The 13,253-nt window shown below is 39.7% G+C and overlaps 1 protein-coding gene across 2 annotated transcripts in view; it reads right to left on the bottom strand.

The window, feature by feature from the left end:
• Window positions 1-13,253, bottom strand: part of CCNY (cyclin Y) — a 127,143-nt gene that overhangs the window by 113,292 nt on the left and 598 nt on the right. The window lies entirely within an intron of this gene.

The raw sequence follows: 13,253 nt of genomic DNA, 5'->3' as shown, positions 1-13,253 counted from the left end.
AAGACAGAGGTAATGCCATTTAACAATGACACACAACTGCTTTTTTGAACGAAGTCTTGAGTTTCCCTCCAAACACTAAGTAAATACTGTCAAGACTCTTACTTGAAAGATGCTGCAGAGATCTTTCCAGAGATCAAACAGGCTCCTGGGTCAAATTATTTTTCAGATTACAGCTAGATATTACCAACCCTCTAGAAGACATCAACAATAAAACTTTATCAGCACATACTTTCCTATTATTTTCTAACAAATATTAAAAAAAACCCACCTACCTGAGTTACCTGAGGAAAGAGAACTGTAGCAAGCAGTAGGAAGTTAACGGGACTATTTATAAATCAGATGCAATATCCTGTCTCAACAAGTGCTTTCCTGAACCATCACCTGCATGCCAAGCATCTTGTAAGAGCAAGCTCCAGGTTCTGAATTATTTTAACAACTGTTATTCTCACTCAGGCCCTGTTTAGCAAACTCATCATAGGACTTAACTGCAAGATAAGAACAAGCTCAGATGCTTTAATATCATTGCAAATATCAGTGCTTTACAGCTAGCAATGGACTTGAGTATACAGTTTATGTGCACTGCTGAACTGAAGCTTCTCGACACTTAATTATATACTGCTGCACCCTTGCCAAAGCAGTCGTATCAGAAGTTACCTTCGTCTCCCCCCACCCCCCGTCTTATTTGACAGGTTACCTTTAACAGCTTATTTCTGGTACACCTGCATCAAAACTATTTTGCCTCGATGAAAAACAGGATTAAAACCCCCATGTAAGAACTGACAACGGTTCAAGCAAGTCAGCACATTCTCTTGAGATCTAAGTACCTCCACTCATTTTTGTCACATAAATAAGACAGGTCAAGTCATACAGCTACAGCAACATTTGGCAGTGTGCTGACTCAACATGTGACATTCCCTACAGGTTTGATTAGTGCAGCATCATTAGACTGAAGGAGCTGCTTGTGGAGATGACAGCATGGCCAGCAAGTAGAGCACAGGAAGCGCTCATGACCATTTAGGCAACTTTCTGAAAACAATTTTTAAGAGAAGAAGTAGATAACGGGGCTGGAGAGCCTTTCTGACCTACAGAGCCACAAAGTAAAACCTTCACATGGACGAGAGTCACAGACCAACAAAACCAAGGGAAGGAAGAGTACCAGACACGGGCCACAAATGGGAGGTGAAAACTCTCTCTTGGTCCCACCATTCCCCCGCCGGACAGTCTGGCCAGGCTGAACGTGCAGCCAGACCCCAGCAACCCAACAGCGACAGCACAACAGCCCCTCTTGCCCTGCTAACCCCAGGGTTTGCCACCTGGTTTGCCAGGTAACCGTGGCCAGAACAGGCCAGTTGCCAGCCCCATCAGCTGCCTCCGAGCCCAGGAGTCACACATTCCCACTCCCGCAATAGAAGGAAAAACCTTCTTCAGCAACAGATCCTGCCTTTCAATTAGGCGATGCCAAATTAATCAGATTTGAGGCCCTGGTGGTTTTGGCTGGGATAGGGTTAATTTTCTTCAGAGTAGCTAGTATGGGGCTACGTTCTGGATTTGTGCTGGAAACAGTGTTGATGATACAGGGATGTTTTCATCACTGCTGAGCAGTGCTTACCCAGAGCCAAGGCCTTTTCTGCTTCTCACCCACCCCACCAGCGAGGAGGCTGGGGGGGCACAAGGGGCTGGGAGGGGACACAGCCGGGACAGCTGACCCCACTGACCAAAGGGATATCCCAGACCATACGGTGTCATGCTCAGCATGTAAAAGTGGGGGAAAACCGTCAGGCATGATGGAGCCCTGCTGTCCTGGAGATGGCTGAACACCTGCCTGCCATGGGAAGTGGTGAATGGATTCCTTGTTTCGCTTTGCTTGCGTGTGCGGCTTTTGCTTTCCCTATTAAACTGTCTTCATCTCAACCCACAAGTTTTCTCACTTTTGCTCTCCTGATTCTCTTCCCCACCTCACCGCGCGGCGGGGCGGGGGGCGAGCGGCTGCGTGGGGCTTCGTTGTCGCCTGGGGTTGGCTGGGGTTAAACCATGACAGTCCCCAGATAGGAACCAAGGGGATTCCTCATTTGCATGAGGAAAGAAATGCAAAAATATGTAGTTAGAGAAGATTTACATACAGCTGGACACATTGAAGCATAGGCAGACTATCAATTACAGAGATGGCAATTACCAAGAAATTTCTTCCACGAATTGCAAATCTTAACATTGCTACTAACTAAATCTCTTTTCAGCCTTTTATTTAGAAGGAAGCAGTGTATATGCATTCCAGTACTCTTTAAAAAGAAAAAACCTGCACAGCCTCAGAACCTGTTTAAAGAATTACAACTCATGCACCGCAGTTTATTTGTAATCCCAAACTGTAGTCCAGGACATAAATGCATCATAAAGTACACATTTCCAGAACTCATTAAGAAAATTACAGAGATCAAAAAATACGTTCGATGCTACTTAAAAGTCCAAAGACACAGGGGGGAAATACAGAAATCTTACCAATATGTGGATAACTGTCACACAGATCTGAGAGAACAAGGATTATTTTATTTGCTTGACTGTAAAACATGCAGAAGGGGTAGGAAACGAGGAATGTGCAGCAAATGTTGACATGCAAACATGATGTAATCTAGAACAGGAGTTTGAAATTAACACCGAAAGCTATGATGCCATTCTGGAGTCATCACACAGACCCTACTCTAGAATAGACTATGTATTGCGTACTTCTCACCGCTCAAAAAGCACAGCAAAACACAAGGGATCAAATAAGAGGTGATGAGATCAGAGACAGGAACTTCTGTGTGTTGTGGGTAGAAAAGGTTGGGCTGAGAAGCACAGGCAGGAGGCAAGTAAGGCAGACTATGACAGAGATACACACAAAAAAAGGGGGGGAGGGGGGAAGGAGATAAAACTCGGACAATCTTGCTAAAGCTACAGGTATGGAGGAGGGCAGTGATCAAAAAGCAGTATCTTTCAGCTGAAAGCTAGTTTTAACATTCTACTGGCAACATGACAAAAAAGAGAAAACAACGTTTTACTTTAAAAATGCTATTTTCCAAAGCATTTGTTACATATAATATCTTAGGTACAAATATTTCATTAAAGAACACACACACGCAAAAAAGTTGGACAGAGAGGGGAAGAGTCTGCTACCTAACCCTAGCCTGTATTTCCAACAAAGCCAGGAGGTCTAGCCTTCACTTGCAGAGACTCCTGAAGCTCACAAATATCCCAAGGACAACTGCCATGCTGGGTTTACATCGCACAGTTATCCAGCAACCCAGTAACAGAAGAGGCCCTCAGCTAACTGTGGCCACCAGGAACAGAAGGAAACGGAGACATCAGCGGGGTGCCCAGGACCTCGCTGCACGTGCCAGTTCCATCATGCAGTGGCTTGCCCACAGTGGGCAACTACCTTTTCTTTAGCATCCGATACTTGGCAGAAGTCACAACCTCAAAAAGTACCATACTTCACTTGAATAACCACTGTGTACAAGCCAGTATTAATACACAATTTTCTTCTAGAATAACGAATACATTGATATCCGTGTGAACCCATTTTGAGATAATCCACACAAAATCATTGAGACAAAAGAACTATTGATGGCTCCCTTAAGATCTCTTCTCCTTTTCTACCCATGCTGATGCACAACTTCACTGCTGTTGAACTGCAAATTTATATTCAAAAATTAAAGCAGCAAGAAAGAAAAAGAAAAAAAAAAAAAAAAAAAAGGAAACCACATAACCAGATATGTGAAAATATAAGATCAGTTGTTCAATATAAGTTCAGGTTCTCATGTAGTAACATAAAGCTTCAGTGTTTGGATTGCATAAACTGTGATTCAAATTCCTGTTATAAAAATAACTGTTTACTGTAACATTTTTTAAAGAAATGTGACTTAAGGTCAAGAGCTTACTTTTCACAAAACATTCATTTCCAGTTAAATTTAACTTGGCAACGTCCCTTTCACTTAAATATCCATTTTGCCAAGGGGAAACAAGTTCCTAGATGTAGAATTTATATCACTGCTTATATATGGAACTTTAAATATTGTTTTTGTTTGCTTTAGCTTTCAAAGGCAGTTTTGGTTTGTTTTTCTCCACAAAACAATCAGTTAGATCCCTCCTACTGCATATTATTTTTATCACAGACTGGATCTGCAGGACCACCTCAGCAAGAGGAACCTTTCTCCTACCTAAACCCCTGAAAAAGTACACATACGGCTCAGTAAAATTACAGTTCCAATTTCTTTCTATGTTGGACACAGAGAGGATAACTGTATATTGTCAATGCAGTATACTAGACACTTACCATCTCAAATGAATTACCCAAAAAAGGAGGAGGACGTTTAGCTGCAGGAAGCATGGTTTGAAAGCTTAAAATAAAATTGCATTTCCAAACTCTTCACACCCCTTCCACCTCCACTGACTGACTGAATAAAATGCATATGGATTTCTGCCAGGTAGGAATAGTCACAACAAAAAGCTTTGAGAACAAAGTGCCACTGAGAGCTATGTGTTCATAGCTCCCTATGAACACATCATCAGGCGGGACTGACACATGGCTTATAGTAGGGGCACATACAAAAAAATCTTGTCATTCACTCGTGAAGCTGGATTTTATCTTTTTGTTTATTTTAATGTCTGAACTTCAAATCTACTACATATGACCCCATAGCAAGAAATACGAAAACACTAATCAGAAGAAAACTCCTGTATCTCCATTTCAGAATCCCTTTTCAGGAAATGTTCATTCCAAATGCAGATAAATCTATTCACTGATTACTATTTAATATTTGAAATACTAGAATTTCAAACCATATATCTGAACAACTACGTCGAGGTTAATCACATTCCCTATTTTAATAGTGAAAATGGCAAAGAATTTCAAATGAAAGCAAGAGCATCCTCAAGAGACTTTATTGAGTTTGGGGATCCAGTAAGTTTAAGATCCTGCCTATAGCTGTAGTTGAAACTGTGTTAGCAACTAGAAATAAAATTATTTCTAATAAGGTCTGAAACTGTGGGGTTTTCTCCTAAGTACAGACACAGTAGAATAATGCACTGAATGGTTAGGCAAAACATTCTGCAATAACTGGACTTACCATTATGAATTTTATCTCTGTTGATTTCAGTTATATAGTTTCAGAAACTTAACTAATAAAACCAAAATGAGTCCTTTCAAGTCCTCCAAAATGAAAAGCAAACAAAACAAACAGGTATCAGTACAGATTATAAAGATCCTGATTCATAACAGCTGTGATACTATCTCCCAGACACACAGGAGACTGCAATCCTGTAACAAGCAGACCAACTAGAAATAAAAATTTCTATTACGATTATCTGCATGTTCTCAATCATAACTTTTTCTTCTTCTAACCTGTATTTCACACTGGTTATTTTAACAGAATTCTTTGAGGAGGAAGTGTGGGGGACAGACACCAAATTAATAGAGACTCCAGCTTACTGAATATACTGTATGTATGATACTATAACATACAACTTTTTTCAAGCTACAAAAACAGATGAGATCTAAAACTCTGAACATCAGCCTAGGAATCAAGAGCTCTAATTAATTTCAAATGCTGAAAGACCTTTTTACATCACTTGTATCATTTTACAAAATAACACAGCTCACAAAGCAGTTCAGACATGTAATTACTGCTTGTAGATCTCACTGACCACAGCCTGAAAGTTTCTTTCAGCCAAAGCAGGGAAGCATGTCCTGCCTTGTTCAGGACCAGTTACAATTCCCAAACTTTGGATCTTCGACTAATGCAGTCTCCTTCCTTAAGAAGGTCAGAAAAGAGGATAAAGAAACCACAGTATATTTAGGTGTAAAATGGAACTATTCATAAACACTAAAAACCCCCAAACAACTACAACACAGAGGCGTAACTGCTGCCAGTCATTTCACATATACAGCCTCACATATACTCACAATTCCTAAACTACCTCTCCTTAGAGAGTTCATATAGAAGCGACAAAGTGTAGGATAGTATTTCAAAATATCTTTGCTGATCAAGTACAGCTTCTTTCTCATGCAGTATTACTTTCAATATCTGAAATCAACACATTCTTTCCAGGAACAAAGATGGTAATAAGTTTCTTTATCAGTTGGAAACATTCAGTAAGATGTCATAACACAAATAACAACACAGCAACAAAAAGGTACCATTTCCCAGAATACTAATGTGCTGGGATATAATGCATACAAGAAACAATTTTAAGTACACCAATAATCCACTAATTTTGCTCCAAATCTAGAAAAGGATCCCTGTACCACCAGTCTCACATGTTCATTTAGTAACAATGCACCTTATCATGACATTTTTGGTAGCCTGGCTTTATAAAAACCTGGAGCGGTTACCACTTCCTCTATATCTTCTGTAACAGTTTTGTCTCCTTACAATCCAACTTTTGGATTCAGGAATAACTCATCAATTCCCACTCTTAATGAAATACAAATACAGCAAAGAAAAGAAGCTTTTAAAATTTCAACACAGTCTCATATTGGTTTCCATACTGTTGAAACTAAATCTTTTCACTTCCCATCTGATTTCTTCTGGACCTCAGCCACAGGAATACAAGAATAATTTTGCAGACAAAGAAACAAGCAAGCAAAAAGCCTGAGATACAATTTTTTTTTTAACTAAAGCTGGGTTGTTTTTCTTTTAAAAATAAAATTCTCCTTGCAAAGCGAGAAGGATATCACACAGGTACCAGTGCAGATGCTCTTCCCCTCTAAGAACCACAGTGGAGAAGAATGTGGGAAGTGTTACACGAGGTAGATGACAATACACTTTTAATCTTAGGATTAGCTCTACTCCATAAACTTGTCTTAGCATTCAAATATTACAATTTTCTGCAACATTTTTGCACCAACAAAGATAGTAATAAAGTGCCACTCACGGTGACAAAAACATTGCTTTTATCAATAAATTTTGTTCAAACCATCATGAGCTACAGGACAAGAGCACAACTTCTGCAGTGCAAACTGCATCTATGAGAGCACAGCAAAGATACTTCAGCAAAATGGTTACAACATTAGCCTGACTTAACAGAAATAGAATTATTTTGCAAAGAAATAACACCAGTTACTGGACAATGTACACTCTTGCTGATCTGAGAAACTTGTCTTAGCTGAATGATAGTTGGTCTAATAAATCCTTTAGAGTTTGCAGGCCTAAAATGTTACAAGCATGGTGAGAAAGGAAACAAAAAAAAAAAAAAAAAAAAGAAAAAAAAAAAAAAAAAAAAAAAGGGGTTACTGCAAATTCTCCAACCAGCTTTCACTATTAATTTCTCAGTAATGCCAATCACAGCTCCTTGGCCAGCTTCTATACTAGCTGAGGACTAGTCTTCAAGATAAGACTGCTGCTGCTGCATTCTTTCTCCATCTAGTTCAGGCTAGTGAGCACTCTAAATTTAAGCTAGTCCTCCCAGAAGAAGGTCAGAAGCTGCTGACTGGCTGGGGGCATGGCTTATGATGACAAGTGGGGTCTACACAAGCAGCAGTTTAAGTTGAGCTCAGTCAAACCATCTCTGAATTTTGGTCAACTTCTGCAAAAAGTTTCAGCTTGGTAAACATGAAAATCCCAACAGTACATTTCAGCAATTCTGGAATATTTGCTTTTAAAGTTGGATTGTAAGGAGACAAAACTGCTACAGAAGATAGGGAGGAAGTGGTAACTACTAATTGAAGGCACCACCTAAGCATACTGCTGGGAGTATTCTATCTAAATAACAAATTGCTAAATTTAAAAAGTTTATTAACATTTACTAGCTCGTCACATACTTTTCAGAGACGTATAGCACATACATTAAATATTCTGCAGGATGAAGTAAAAAAGATCACTCCATATGTCAGAATGCACACAGAAAATTAATAGATTTTTAAAAGCTCTAGTTATCCCAGTTCAAAAGAAAAATAAAGAAGCAAAAGTAATGCCGATTCATTTCTACATAGAAAGCTCAGAGAAAGGCTATACATTGTTTATATTTTCAGTTTGTAAAGTGTACTTCATATTCTGGCAAAGATATTAAACAAGGAAGTTATTTAGACTATGCCTGATCTGCAGCTGGCTGGCAGGACAAGGGCAGCTATTAGGTAGCGCTAGGCACTGCTCACTTATTCCCCTTCCAACCTCATGATACAGGGAGCAGCTAGAAAAAGGCATTCACAGTGTCAGTAAGTTGCTGTATGTGCACAGCAAACAGCACCTCGTTTCAGAAAATGGTGTCCCACCACGTGGGTGCCAAACTTCAGGACTGCTTTTTGTACCGTCCGACCTTGAGCAAGGCCTGAAGACGCAGTAAACATACCCTGAAAGTCTGAAAAACCTTCAGCACGCACATAAAATTAGGTAAAAGAGCTATGACCACACAGTGGAGAGGTCTTCGTTCCTTTTAAACATATTACTCCTATTACATGTAAAATCTAAGGGAAAAAACCTACCTCAAAACACAGTAGACATTCCATTTTCAGAGACCTATAATTTTAAGTCTTGTCATTCTGTTCCGAGTACCAATTCAGCAGCCAAGACTGTTGATCTTGTGTAACTCACTTTCAAAGAAATTCTTAATCAGATGGCAGTACACCAATAAAATTCGCTAGAAGTTCAAATATGATTAGTCTTAGCATGTGTGCACCTGAAAGCTTCTACAGCTAAATATAAAAATACTGACTTCATAAAGGGTGTAAATTTAGTGATTTGATGTGAACAACGTGAAAGTGAGGTTTTAGGAAGGCTTTGTACAACATGATGGTGCCTCTGAGAAACAGGGCACAGCACAGAATAAACAGATGAAGCTGATAGAAATAAAAAAGAAAGCTGTGAGGTATGCATCACTGGCAGCATGCAGTATAGGGCTAAGTTCAGTGATGTAGGCCACAGCAGGCTCCATTTTTAATTTTTTGATGCACAAGATTGCAGTGGTACCTTGATACGTGACCTCTGACAAATGCTTAGGTAGGTAACGCAAACAACAGTACTGAAAAGCATATAGATCACCTCTGTGCAGGGATTCTGGCTAAGGGAACAAGAAAATTTTTGAAAGAGACTATTTTTATTTTTTTTTAAAGAATGGCTATCCTTTTATGATCCAGGTGTTAGCAGGAATGTCTGTGTGCAACATATTAGATCTTTAATTTGCTTCTGAAGTGCTTGTATCTTGACTTTTGTGAATGTAGGTCAGTTCCTTCACAACGTGCAACCCATCATGCCCTAGCTCTTGAAAACACCAGTATTCCCTTTCAGCAAAATTTCATTAGGTATATGGGGCAGACATTTTAAAACTTTCCTGTATTTTGATAAAATATCATAATTCTTATAAAACGCAGTAGACAGAGATACACAAATACTAACTAATCTCATTTCAGAGACTCCCATGTGCCAGTTTCAAGAAGGTGGGGGAAAAAATATGTAAATGAACAAACAAATGGCTTTTTAAAAAGCAGTCCATTCTTAGAAGCCTGTGCACTATGCAGCAAAAAATTAACATGATTGGCCCATCATGAAAAGGGCTGCAGAGGTTGATCAGTGATGCACAGTTGCACAGGATTACATTATCTGAGCTAGACATGAAAAATGACCTAGTGACATTAACAGGAGTTTACAAAGAGGGGAGAAGAAAATCTGAATTTTGTGGGGCTGGGGGTGATGGAGGATGAGACAGGAGAGGGGCTAATCATTAAGAACTGTCTTTCCTTCAAATAGCCGAGGAACTCTCCATCTAGTCTCTATTTCAAGAACAGCCTTTTGGCCAATTTCATTACAGGGTATCAGCTTTGCTTCATGCCATCATATTTGTGGTAAGACATCCCTTCGCCCCCTCCCTACAGCTCCATACTTGAAAAGCTTACTACAGAAATCATGCTTCAAACAATCACATTTGAGCACATCACCACACGCTGCTTTTTCTCAAGTTAAACCGTGGGTCTGACTGTGTGACCTGCTGATGTAAATAAAGAGTAAGTGGAGTCCAGACTATGGTCAGTCCAGCTAGCCAGGATTTAAACAATGCATACACCGAGATGCTTACACGGCTTGCACAGACAAAAGTTTATATGCAAATGAGATACAGAATCTGATACGTTAAGGTTTCTACCATTTTTACTTATTGTTGTAATTAACGCTGCTGTAAAAAAATGTCTTGATGACAAACAGATAGAGCTAGGAATCTGCAAGTCTTGAATCCACTGCCATAATTTTTTTAAAAGTAAATTTTTAAATGTGAAGCACTGAAATACGTTGAAGCTCCCCCTTAGCAATAAATCACCAAAACCAGACAGTAACCTCTCTATGTTACAATTATTCTCTTGCTCTTTCTCAAAAAAAACAGAAGTAAAAATCTGTCAGGTGTTCTTCTTTATCATGAGCCTGTACAAACAAAATAAAAAAGAAAAAAAAATGGAAAAAAAGCATTCTGGTGACTGCATAATATTCAGAGAGGCAATTTTGCACATGTGTGGATTTTTATAGAAATCCATTACCTTCTTAGAAATTTGTGGGGGGGGAGAGGAGGGAAGAAAGAGAAATTCACCATTATCTTTATCTTTCTCCAGAATAAGTCATTTGATAAATTCCTCCTAATCAAATCTCTTTCAGATACCACCTTATAAACAGTTGTGAAATATTAGAGAAATTGGAATTTTCTGACAAGGTACCAATGACGTAGAGGTAAAATCTTGCTATAAAACCCATTCCAACTGAAGCAGAATTCCTACAACCATTCTTTGAAAAACTGCTACTGGATTGGGTATTGTACTTGAATTACAGGAGACAATTCAAAGGCATGATCTTGAAGGCAGATTTGACAAACGTTTCCTTATGAAGTGTATAAGACTGGCAAACGTCAAACAGTTCTACTAGTATGAAAACTTCCAGTTAAATCACTCAAAGGTTTGACATCCCTCCCTATTTTTCTTTCTCCTTCTCATCCTGCTAGAAACGGGGTCTGCAACTGTGAAAACCACTCATCTCTTAAAACCTTAAGCAGCCCACAGCCGATCTAAAGGTTCCAGAAGTTCTTGTTTTATTCAAGCAGTTTCACCCACTCCAAAAAATAAAATGTTTCATGAATTTCCATGAATATAAGCATGTGAGCAACGTCCACATGAAACACATTAACTCAGACACTGCATGTCGTGATTTGTCACAGTCCCCGAAAGTACCACTCACAAGGTAATTGCTTGCTAGGGACACAAATTTGCACTTTGGGAGCCTGGCTGTCACTGCCACATGTACTGAGCTGGATGGAAGGGCAAGCTCGAAGAACAGCAAGAAACATAAATTTGAAGTATCAAAAAAGTTTCTTTTCAGTGTATCAGTCTTTGGTATCACTTATTTAAAAAAAAAAAAAAAAAGTACATTTGGCACCACTACCAATTTGAGAAACTCTTGAAAATACTTTATGACCTGCAGGAACACTAAGGAATCAATACCCAGCATTTTCTCTTCACGGCACAGATAACCAGACTATTGTTCTTTCATTGTAAAGAACATCATTGTAAAATGATAAAAATATCATTAGAGTTCTCTACTGTGAAGTTTTTCCCCACCCCAGTGTCTCATCTGTAAACATCTGTATGCCATACAACGTCAAACAATCCAACAACAAAAACATAATAGCTAGTCTAATAGGAAATAAAATTTGAGAGACAGTATCATCTTATTACATTTAGTAATTAGTCTATCATCTTTCACCAAAAGACCTTCAGTGAATTTGACTCCAGGGTAACAGACCTGCAACAAAGCACGCTTCAAAAAGCCGCTTTACCCAAAGTATCTCCAATTGTTTTGTGTGTACACACATTTATTGTCCATCAGTCTCCCCAGTGAAAACTTATTTCTCAGACTTTATCCATAAAAAGGGGCAAGACTACAGTAAGTCACAGAAAGGGAAGCCAAAATTGTTTGCTCTTTTTCAGAATTAAAGACAGCTTGCCCATTTGAAAATGTGACACTGCACTGACAATAGTCCCAGATCAAAACCAACAAAATTTAAAAAAGAATAATACAAAAGGTATTCTCTGTGTTCTAACAACAGGTTACAACTCTAAGCTTGAAACATGCCACAGTTTAAAGAAGAGGGACAGAATACACATGTGCCTTGATCCAACAAATGAAACGACCAACAAAGATTTTTCTTTTTTTTTTTTTTGCAAGTAACTACCAAGATGCAGGAACTTATCTGCAGTACACGCACATTTTAACAAGCACACATGCACTTACTATTTCCACCTATGCCTTTCTTCCCACCCTGAAAAAAAACTACGTCAAGAACAAGGCACAAAACCCGCAGATCTTTGACCAAAAACTCTGTGTTGGTATAGATGGAGAAATCCGTACCATCAGAGAGAGCTGCATGCTGCTATGCTGGACAACCCTGGTGTTGGAAGAATTAATCATTCATAGATCAACAATTGGTTCTTTCATCTCCCTGGCTTTCTCAGACCAGACCATTATGTATTTTTTTCCACCTACTGATCATGTTATGCTCCAATTTTTCAGCCGCATGTAGCGAAGACAGTTGAAAAACATTCGTATTTCCAGAACGTATCTCGTTAAAAGAAATAATCTTAACCAGAGAGGGAACCCATCTGCTTCTATGGGCTTCGTAACTTTGCCAGCGTCAAAGAACCGACTTAACATAAAACTCTGCAATAAAATCGCCACCGAATAAGCTACCAAAAAGATGTGGCAGGCGAACTGAAGCGCACCGAAGTCACTCTTTCTGGCTTTCTACCAAAGGCAGTTCATGTAAGCTAATCCATGAGATAGCTGACCTTTTACCAAGTAAACTTTTAGGACTAAACACTTCGGCTAATCAAAACCTGAATTACACACATACGTTAAACCACATCTTTAAAATTAAGCTGTATCCTGGTCAGCCAAAACAGCAGCACGTAGTCGTCACCGCACCAAGAGGAATACGGCTTTTCGGAACACCACTGCAGAGAAAGAGAGGGAGAGGGAAAGGAGGCAGGTACTCGTGATTTCGCAGAGCGCTGCCTCATCGCGGCAGCCACGGGGGGAAGAAAAAGTCACGGGAGAGAGGGTCGTCAGGGGAAACACTTCTCCCGCTTCCACCGCTGCCTGGGTTCGTCCTTCAGAGCCCCGGCCCCGCAGAGGCCTGGCAGGTGCCACACCGGCAGGTGACGTTCGCTGGGTACAGCGGGGACCGCGCTGCCCAGCCCTGCCAGCAACAGGGACGGAGCGGAACGCTTCTTCCCCGGGCCGGAACCCAGCCCCGAG

Source organism: Haliaeetus leucocephalus, unplaced genomic scaffold, assembly GCF_000737465.1.
Source record: "Haliaeetus leucocephalus isolate CR32 unplaced genomic scaffold, Haliaeetus_leucocephalus-4.0 Scaffold0, whole genome shotgun sequence".
NCBI lineage: Eukaryota > Metazoa > Chordata > Aves > Accipitriformes > Accipitridae > Haliaeetus > Haliaeetus leucocephalus.
This window is presented reverse-complemented; position numbering and strand designations above follow the sequence as displayed.